The following is an 11207-nucleotide window of genomic DNA, read 5'->3' as shown; positions in this document are numbered from 1 at the left end:
TGAGATTACAGTGCTCCTTTTCATTCACTGCGTCTTCAAAAGTATTAAAATTTCTTCTAGATAGCAAATTTCATTACTAGTTTCTACTTCTCTATAGTCATAATTTTGTATATTAACCATTATCTTCATAATTTATGTCTTGATCACATCTAGGTGAAAGTCCTGATTTTTCACTGGATGCTTAAACCCTTTCGTCCATTTTTGTTAGTTCACTCACCGATCCTGCAATGAGGAAAAGATCATTTGCATATCGTAGATTTGTTACACGTCTACCTCATACTGTGACGGAACCTTCAAAGTTGTCATGTTATTTGTTCTGAATATATATTAAAAAGGTGTGAGGAGAGAATGTATCCTTGTCTAATACCTCGGTCTATTTTAAGGAATTCTGTGGTTTTCAAAGCAGTTTTTTATTGATCACTGAGGTTTTTTATGAGCTGTATAATGTATTGAAGAAAACCTATGCCAAAAACTTATTTTTTTTTCATAACGTAGCTTGGAATACTGTATCGAATACGTTCCGATAGTCAACAAAGCATAGGTTGACATTGTTCGTCTTTCAATTATCACTAAAGTTTAGTATTTGATCATGAATGCCTTTGTCCTGTCTAAATCCACACTGTTCGTCTGCAATCTCCTTCGTTATTTTGAATATCAATGTTCTTTAATTATCTTTAAGAGAACTATGTTGTAATGGAATATGGAAGGAAGTTGCCCAGTCTTCTGGACAGGCTTTTGAGTCCCGGCTTCTAGGGTACAGTTTGTGAAACTGAAAATTGCCATATATTTTATGCTAATCGTTATGAGCTCTATAGGTGATTTATATATATATATATATATATATATATATATATATATACACATATGTATATATATGAGTGTGTTTCTATATATGTATGCATTTATGAATATATATGTATATATACATACATACATATACATCTATTTATATGTATGTATATATCTATCTATCTATAAATATTTATATATTATATAAATATTTATACATATATACACATCCACACCCACATATATTTATATACACATATATATGTTTTTATGCATGCATGTATGTTTGTATATATATGCATACACACGTTTATATATATACGTGTGTATATATATATAAATATATGTTTATATATACTTATTTATGTGTATATATATATATATTATGTACATGTGTATGTATTTATGTGTATGTGTGTGTATACACACTTTGTATGTATATATATGTAAATATGTTTTATACATACACACAAACACACACACAAATATATATATATACATATATACATATATTTACACACACACACACACATATGTGTGTGTGTGTGTGTGTGTGTGTGTGTGTGTGTGTGTGTGTGTGTGTGTGTTTGAGTGAGTGTTTATGTATGAATATATGTATGTATATATGTATGTATATATGTATGCTTATATATGTATATATACATATATACTGAATGTTTATATATATAGATATATATACTGTATATGTTTATATATATTTGATTATATATAAATATAAATATATATATATATATACACATACTGTATGTTTATATATATTTAATTATATACATAATATATATATTTATATATGTAATCATATATGTAAATATATGTATGTATGGATATATATATATACATATACACACACATGTATATTGTTTGTTTGTTTGCTCTACAGCAAACATTTGGCAATACCACCTTTACCTGATTGGGTGCCCTACCTAATCAACTGCGGTAACACATGTGCCACGGCGGCGACTTCCCCTACGACACCTGCATTTGATTTCTCAAGCGATAAGTCGTTTTCTCGACGTGAGATCAAGCTCGAGCCAATAGTCGGATTGCAGGCATTTTTTTTACAACTGCCGTGGCGGGGAATTGAACTCGAGACCGCGAAGGTATTTATACTTGTATATATACATGTATATATACATGTATATATACATGTATATATACATATACATATTAATATATATACACATACATATACATACATACATACATATATATATATATGTATATACATACATGTGTATGTAAATATAATATATGTATTACTGTGGCGGTTTTCCTTTCATTTTTGTGTACACGTTACTGTGTTTGTCTTTGTGTCATGTATGTATGTACACACACACACACACACATCAATATGTGTGCGTGTATGTATATGTATGCATATGTATGCTTATTTTGGCGTTCTCCATTTCCACCGAAGCAATGTAACTATAAAAAAGGGGTGTTAATTCTTACTTCTGATTCCCTAGGACTAGCACCCACCCTAACAATCGAACCATACCATTAGTGAAACATCACCTGTAGAGCTGAGATATATCATTCAAAAATCACAAAGGAAACACCACAAGCCTCTCTGATATCTGGGCATAAAAATAATCCAGCAAGATCAATCATCAACTAATGTAACACCTCGAAAACTGCTCTATATATGACAGTAAGTTAATTGAAGTTAATTTACCATAACGCTGTAGCATAACGAATCAAGTTCCCAGTGCGATCAGGTCTACCGGGCTGGTGCTTCTTCTTAACAGGCTACTCCGGACTGCCTGACTAATAGTACCCTTTTCACGAGTACACAACAAGCGGCATCTCAGAGCATAATGGAGACAGGAATCAGACCATAAACGACGTTCCGCGTCTGACATATAACAGCAGCATTACAAAATCGCGAAATGCCACCTCAGTACAAGAACGGAATCAAATAACAAAAAAACAGCGACAAATACAATAACAGCATCACCAAAGATAAGAACAGCATCAAATGTAAACACAGCATCACCAAAGACAAAAACAGCATCACCACTACACCCAGAACAAAACAGCAACATGGACAGCAACAGTACACAGACTCGACCAGGACAGGAGAAGGGAGAGAGGAAGGAGGTGGGGGGGCAGCAGACTCCCCGGCGCCGACTGACAACGCCGCCACACGTCTGCCAGGAGATCCCAGGGCAAGGGGGGGGGGGGGGCGGAGAAGAGACTTGGATGGAGTGCGGGAAGGAGGGAGGGAAGGATGGAGAGAAGGAAGGATGGAGGGAGGGAAGGAAGGAAGGAAGGAAGGGAGGAAGGAAGGAAGGAGGGAAGGATGGAAGGAGGGAGGGATGAAAGAAGAGAAGGATGGAAGAAAGGAGGAAAGGGTGGAGGGCAAGGGGAATGATGGAAGGAAGGAAGGAGGTTGGAGGGAAGAATGGAAAGATGGAGGGAAGGATGCAAGGAAAGACGAAAGGAGGCTGGAGGGGAGAGAAGGAAGGAGGCTTTAGGACAAGAGGAGAGGAGGTAAGGTGGGAAGGAAGGAGGCAGGGGGCAGGAGGAAAGGAGGGAAGGAGGGCAAGGGGAAAGGGAGTGATGGAAGGAAGGAGACTGGAGGGCAAGGAGAGAGGGAAGGGGGGAATGAAGGATTCTGGAGGGCAAGAGGGCAGGAGGTGGTGGTGGTGGTGGTAATAATAATAATAAGAGTAATAATAATAATAACAATCATAATAATAATAATAATAATAATTTAATATGAGTCTGGAAGGCAGGATGGATGGATAGATGGAAGGCAGGATGGATGGATAGATGGAAGGAGGGAAGGAAGGAAGGAAGGAAGCAAGGAGGGAAGAGGAAAGAAGGAGGAAAGCAAGGAGGCAGGCGGGCAGGGGGGCTCACGAAGGAGGGGCAGAAGGGCGGGAGGCGCGGGCTGGGAGGCCAGAGTGAGGCAGAGATGAACTTTGCTTTCGTAACGACAAAGACTTTATGGGCTGGTGTTGTGCCTGCTTGACAATTGCTGTTGTGGTAAAAATGGTTGTGCGTTCATGCTCTATTTTGAGAGTTGCCGGGGAAGAACAACAGGGCAAGTGCAGACATGTCCAGCTGAAACTTCAATTTGGCGTTTTGCATCACTTAATATATGTAAACGTGCAAATACGTGTAGGTTTGTCGATGAGGGATTAAAGAAACCGGACCTTTCAGGTGTGAATTAATAAATATATATATATATATATCTATATACATACACACATATGTGTAAACACACACACACACACACACACACACACACACACACACACACACACAGTGTATCTATATCTATCTATACATCTATATCCCACTATATATATCTAAATATATATATTTACATCCACTTATCTATATATACATGCTATGTAAGACGTTCCTTGGGTCCTCTAGCCTGTGGCTCTGTTCCTTGGCCAAGGCACAGTAACCACCGAGCCCCCGATCAGGGAAACGTGAAGCCATGGATGCAGGTGGTGGATGGAGCTTTAAACAGATAATACTTTTATGATTTATGGCTGGTCCTCCCTAGTTTCGTAGGTGACACTGCTAACCAGAGAAGGCAACGGGGAAGCACCCTGGTCATCATTTCACTGGTCAACTCATGTATGAAATGTCACAGCATAATAAAAAAATAGGCTGGTGTGAAGACATGATGGCCTACTTGTCATAGGACAAAGCAGGAAAGAAAAAAAAAATGTGTTTGTGTTGTATATATGTATTGTACACACACACACACACACACACACATACACACACACATACACACCTAATATATTATATATATTTATTATATATATATTATATATATATTATATATATATTATATATATTATATATATATTCAACAGGAAGAGTAACACCAGCGTAGCTAAGAACATCATTTTGTTTCAGACGTTTCGAAGTTTCTAACTTCATCCTCAGTGCTAAAAAACAGATTGAAATTAGCAAGAAATTACAACATGGAGTAAAAAATTGGTTCCAAACAATAATAAAACAGGCTATACAAGTAGTAAGGGGGGGGAGGGTTGTTTAAAAGAAACTTTATAAGAAACTATCGTTGACCTAGTGAAACAAGGTAATGGTAAACAATGTGATTATTAACTTGATCAAATTCAATAATAAAATTGGTAGAAGTTTTAAAAACAGAAAAAGAAAATTTGTCAAAAAAACGAAGCATAAGACCACTATTATAAAAACTTACATGGAAATATCTGCATTTATTGAGTATGTAATGGGAAGGCAGTTGTTGTATTGTTGAGGTCTGGTTTCATCCTTGAGATAAACAGGGATTCTAAGGTAATGAGGTTAAATCTGTTTGAGGTAGAGGTCAGAATGTGAAAACAATTTTGTGTGAGTGGATGACTAGTGGAATAGCAGTGTTCTCTAATGGCAGATGGTGATGGTGAACTGAGCAGAATACCTGTACGGTAAGACTTCCCCATGTGCTCTAAGATACGATGTTGTAGAGAGCGTGTGGTACTACCCACATATCGAGAGTTACATCTCGAACATTTAAATTGATAGACAACACAGGGTCTTACTGCAAATGGTAAAGGCTTCGTTTTATTCAAAAGAGAACGCATAGTGGTAGTCTTGAACATGAATCTAAAATCAATTTGGGGGAATGTATCTTTAAAAATATCTTCAAACTTAACTTTCTTAGTATTCTGTAAAACAATTTGCTGGGGTATGAATTCTCTGTGAATTAAGTAGGAATTTCATCTCTATCTCTCTCTCTCTCTCTCTCTCTCTCTCTCTCTCTATATATATATATATATATATATATATATATATATATATATATGTATGTGTATGTAAGCATATCACACACACACACACACATATATATACATACATATACATATATACATACATATACATATATACATACATATACACATATATAATCACACAGACACCATCATCATATTACGGATATTTCATTTTACTGAACAGCCGTGGCCCTTCTCATCTGCTGTACTTTCACTGAGTGAGAAAGATGCCCAGGTCGCATTGAACTTCCGCTGAATTATCGGTTGTTCCAATATGCCTTTAACTGGAATACAAAGCCCTGCTGACAGTAACTTCGTCTTGACTAAGTACTCTTCAAGTGGACAGTCTGTGAGTGTGAGTGTGTGTGTGTGTGTGTGTGTGTGTGTGTGTGTGTGTGTGTGTGTGTGTGTGTGTGTGTGTGTGTGTGTGTGTGTGTGTGCGTGCGTGCGAGTGTGCGTGTGCGAGAGTGTGCGTGTGCGTGCTTCAGGGTAAAGACTGGAGTCAGGGGAGAGGCCACGTCGATAATTTTCCCTCTTTCTTGGTACAACTTTCTGTCACTGGCACTTTCATCTGTCAAGAGTTAAATAAACTTACTGTCATATATAGAGCAGTTTTCGAGATGTTATTCTGGTTGGTGTCTGATCTTGCTGGATTATTTTTTTCTCCATTTATCAGAAAGACTTGTGATGTTTCCTTTGTGTTTTTTGGGTGATATATAGTATGTTGCCACAGGTAAGGTGTATCAATTCTCTTTCATGTAAATTTATATTAATTTTCCCGTATATGCACATACTAGGGCAAAGTATTAAATTATTCAGTGGGTACTCTATTTTGTGATAAGACTTTTGTGGCTTGAATATTCATGACTGGAATGCTGAAAAGATTTAGAGCTTAGGGTACTAAATGTGTTTTTGTGCTGGATGTTATTTCGATTTTTTTGTGCCATGGTTTTTAATCAAGTCTATCAAATTACTTATGTATCAACTAGTTATGTGTCCTAAACCAAGATGTTTGATATCCAATTTTCTTTGAACTGAATCCAAATTACATTGCAATACACTAAACACACACACACACACACACACACACACACACACACACACACACACACACACACACACACACACACACACACACACACACACTGTATGAAGACAAATTTCTTCGTACTCTAAAATATGTGAAAAAAAACCAACTCTTTTCAACCTCATAGCTGACAGAACCCGATTTGAAATTCACAGGTGACTGCAGACAGCTCGGGCCGCAGCGCCATGCAGCGTGGCGCCGAGGCAGGGAGCAGGGCCGGGCCGCCACGCAAAGGCACGTCAGTTTGTATGCTGCACAGTGTTCCAACATACAAGTGTTACGTCGGAGCGAAAGGACACAGATGCCCGAGAGAGATAACTTACTCTTTATGTTAAACACATCAAGAACATCAAAACTAGAGAGTCTATTATGCTAATGAACAAGCGAGTTATCCACACACATGCTGCGTGATCTTGAGTGTTAAAAGCCTTCTACTTTTACTTTTATTCGAGGCCGGCGATGCTTCCTTAATATTTATGACGTAGGCGAGCGGAGAGCCCAAGACGTCTTAATCCGAGGCAAAAGGCACTGTGACTGACCTGTGTCTGAATACAAAATCGGCCATCCACCAGTGCACCAGAGAGTCATTTATCACCCAATGAAGGGAAATAAGCTAGTGACAGCAGCTACAGTTTTCCACCTTTATCACGCGTCCCCATCGTCCACAGCACACCACGGTTGTCTTTCGAGGTCAGTCTACAGCGCGATATGTCATCGTCGTTACGGGCGCCAATTTGTTTCAAGGGTTATCACTCGCTATGAACTCGTGGTAACTGTCTTTCGCAGCTGAGTACAAAAACTATTTCAAATATCGAAGATCAAGTTTAAAACAAAAAATATAGATGAAAATAACAAAGCAGTTTAAGGAAATCACCAAATTCGCCTGTAACAAGTGCCTATTACCCAGCAACTGGCCAGACTAGTCGCCGTACCCCCCCCCCCCCACACACACTACCACCTCGACCGCTGATGGACCCAGTTACGTCAGGAATGCATATACGGCTGTGGATTTCTGCCTCTTCCTGGGTCATATCCTAGTGATAATTCGAGCCAAAAGTGGTAGGAACTGAATTTCAATATGTAAACTTTGCATCAATGACGCGGATTGCATTATAAACATACAGTGAACCTGAAATATACGATTGTAAGCGAGCTGTAATTGCGAGGAAATACTTAACTGTCCTTTTAGATCTCGGATGCTCCACTTGGGCGCAGTAGAGCTCAATCTTGTACTGGCTTCTGGAGAAAATTAACCCTTACTTCTTGTTGGCAAGGTGTTTGTGGAATTGCCGCGGGGCGAGAGAGGCTCATGACCCTCCAAGCGCATCATTACAAGTGAAAATTATGCATATGTACCTATTGGACATATAAGGAAAATGAGCATTATGCTAGTAGATAATTTCATTAATATCCCCATGAAAATTCTGCCTTGGACGTGCAAACAAAAACACATTAGCTGGAATGTGATTAAATACACTCATTTCTATGCACTCATGCATAATGTGCGCAGTGTTTTGCATATACATACATATGTATAAATGTGCGTGTGCACGTCTGTGTGTGTTTATTTAAACATTACTCTTTGACGAGAGATGAGTGAGAGAGAGAACATAAGGAGCTGTATTTTGAGAGAGAGAGAGAGAGAGAGAGAGAGAGAGAGAGAGAGAGAGAGAGAGAGAGAGAGAGAGAGAGAGAGAGAGAGAGAGAGAGAGAGAGAGACAGAGAGAGAGAGAAATGGAGAAGTTACTGATAAAAGTAGATTCATACCGAGGCCATGACTCTCAGAATCGGTTACACTAAGATTTATATTATCATGAAAGAACCTAATTCAAATGTTTCTCTGTAGAAAATACTAGACATGATGGAAAGGAACATTGTCTTTCTCGTCGACATCTAAACAGAACTTAATCACTATGTCCCCAAACCAGTAAAAAAAAAAAAAAAAAAAAAAAAAAAACACAACAGGCAAATAATTCACAGAATATGCATGCGGTCAAGGATGACTTACTGCTCAATCAAGAGCAATGTATAATTTATTCAAATACATGCAGTACTGTCTGAAGGTCGTATGTGTCGGGTTGGCATGCTTCTGGTTTGTAGAAAAGGTACAGATGAAAATTAATAACTTTATCAATATTATTTTTTGCGATAAGGTCAATTCTCATGTATGCCTTAACCACACTTGCCAATGCTCCATATTTATGTAAAAAGTTAAATACATAAGACAAGAATAATCTCTTCAGGCATGATGAATACGTAGAGAAGGTTACTTTCATGTGTACACTCAGGAAATAAAAAAAATAAAAAAATTTAAATACACTTTTGCTCTGACGAAAAAGCATTTTACAATTTACTTTAGGTAAGTGTCCCAGTCTCGCACGCATGTATACACGCGCACGCACACACACACACACACACACACACACACACACACACACACACACACACACACATACACACACACACACACACACACACACACACACACACACACACACCTGCGACCCCAGGAACACCGGACACGTGGGGCCAGCTTCCCGTCAGCGGCAAAAAGAGGAACTGGTTATTGCAAGGCAACTTCAGGGCGTGGGACGCGTGGCGAGGTCAACCGAGGTCAAAGTGATCTTGAACTGCCGAAGGGAAAACAGCCAGCCGAGGGAGGACCCGAGGGGGATGCCCGGAGAGGGAGATTTTGGCACACGGGCAAGAGGGCGTCGGGCTGGTCATGAAGCTCCGGGAGGCGGTCACTTGCACATTGCTTTATATTTTTGTATACATACGAACCAGTGATGTTGTTGATGATAATAAGAAATAAATAGATAAATAAATAATAGTTATAACAATATAAATAACCGATGGTAATAATGATAGTAATAATAATAATAATGATAGTAATATCAATAATAATTATCATAATGGAAATAATAATAACGATGATAATGATAATGATAATAATAATAATAATAATAATTATTATTATTATAATAATGATAATGATAAATATAGTGATAATAATGATATGCACTCCTACACGCACATAAAGAATAAATTAAAAAGTTTACACAACTGTTCATTACTTACAGCAAATACAAATGCAAATGAAGAGAACAAAAAGTGAACAATCCTTATCATAGATTTAAGAAGTATTATATCCCCACTCCTTATAACTAATACATTGCTTACGTATTCCTAATAACAGTTTTTGAAAATCCTTATGTTATTTTCGCCATTTCAATGAACAAATGCGTTCGTTGTTTTTTTCTGGCCTTGTAAAATTAGATGAAATGGTGACTGAAACAAAGAAAAAAAATGTGTAAACACTAGATATAACCATAGGGACCAAGCATGCTTCCAAAATACAATGAAAAAAGTGATATACTCTAATAATTAAAAGACAGTAACCAACTAAACACATGCAACATTATTAGTACAGGCAATGGATGCATAAATAAATACATAAAACATTAAACAAAAGCAATAATAGGAGACGAGAGTCGTAATACATATCATATATTACTAAAACCCTCTTTAGATACATTGAAACTCCTAAAGTTTTATCAAGCGAGTCAAAATTCAGTGTAACTTTATGTCAATGGATTCTAGTTTGCGACATGCCCCGTGAATGTATCCTTTGATCTGTGCTTGTATGATGTTTCAGCAGAGTGAGCAGGTAAGGAGAGGTGCGCGCTATCAGTGCAACTTGGGAGCTCCGTGTCGGGTTACTTCACCGCGAATCTTATCTTTGAGTTGACCTGTTCCTTGTTTTTTAGCCTTTGATCTCTATTTTCCTCCTATTCTCTCTCTCGTTCTCTCTCTCTCTCTCTCTCTCTCTCTCTCTCTCTCTCTCTCTCTCTCTCTCTCTCTCTCTCTCTCTCTCTCTTTCTCTCTCTCTCTCTCTCTCTCTCTCTCTCTATCTTAGAGAAAAGCATCATTATCAAAAGATTTTTATCTCATTACAGCCTTTGTTCGCCTTGAACTAAGAAAGAGAATCTGCTACAATCGTGATACCATGCACAGAAAACCTGGACGTTATTTTCTTGATAAAAAAGGTCTTGCATATCTGTTTGACTGGATCTAAGACAGGTTGTTACTCAACGTACACAGAGTCCTTAGTCGCCATTTATTGTAGCATGTCATACGAGTGCATTAGCATTTTAGTGTGTAAATAAAGCAAGAGCCGAAGGTCAGTCACCCGGACGTGCGTCCGTTCAGTGTTGCCAACAACAGCCATCACCCGATACGCTGTCCCTCCACACGCACTGATTTGCATAGGAATGAGGGTTGTTGTTCCTCCTCCATGACGCTCACTGTGGCTCCAGGGCTTGACCTGCTCGGGTCAGGGCTCATAACTGACAGCGCCTGGACACAACGCGCCCGCGCCGCCCGTGCTTCGAGTCGTGTGTCCAGCTCCTCGCCTCCAGAAAGCTTCCATGATGTTCTTTCATCGCATCTTCATGCGATCATCTGTTTTTATCATGGCCTTGCAATTTATGCTCACAACTGGATGGCATTTCATTCTCGCTTGGGCACTTGCTTCCTAACTT

The sequence above is a fragment of the Penaeus chinensis genome, chromosome 19, assembly GCF_019202785.1.
Source record: "Penaeus chinensis breed Huanghai No. 1 chromosome 19, ASM1920278v2, whole genome shotgun sequence".
Lineage (NCBI taxonomy): Eukaryota > Metazoa > Arthropoda > Malacostraca > Decapoda > Penaeidae > Penaeus > Penaeus chinensis.
Note: the sequence above shows the minus strand (reverse complement) of the source record.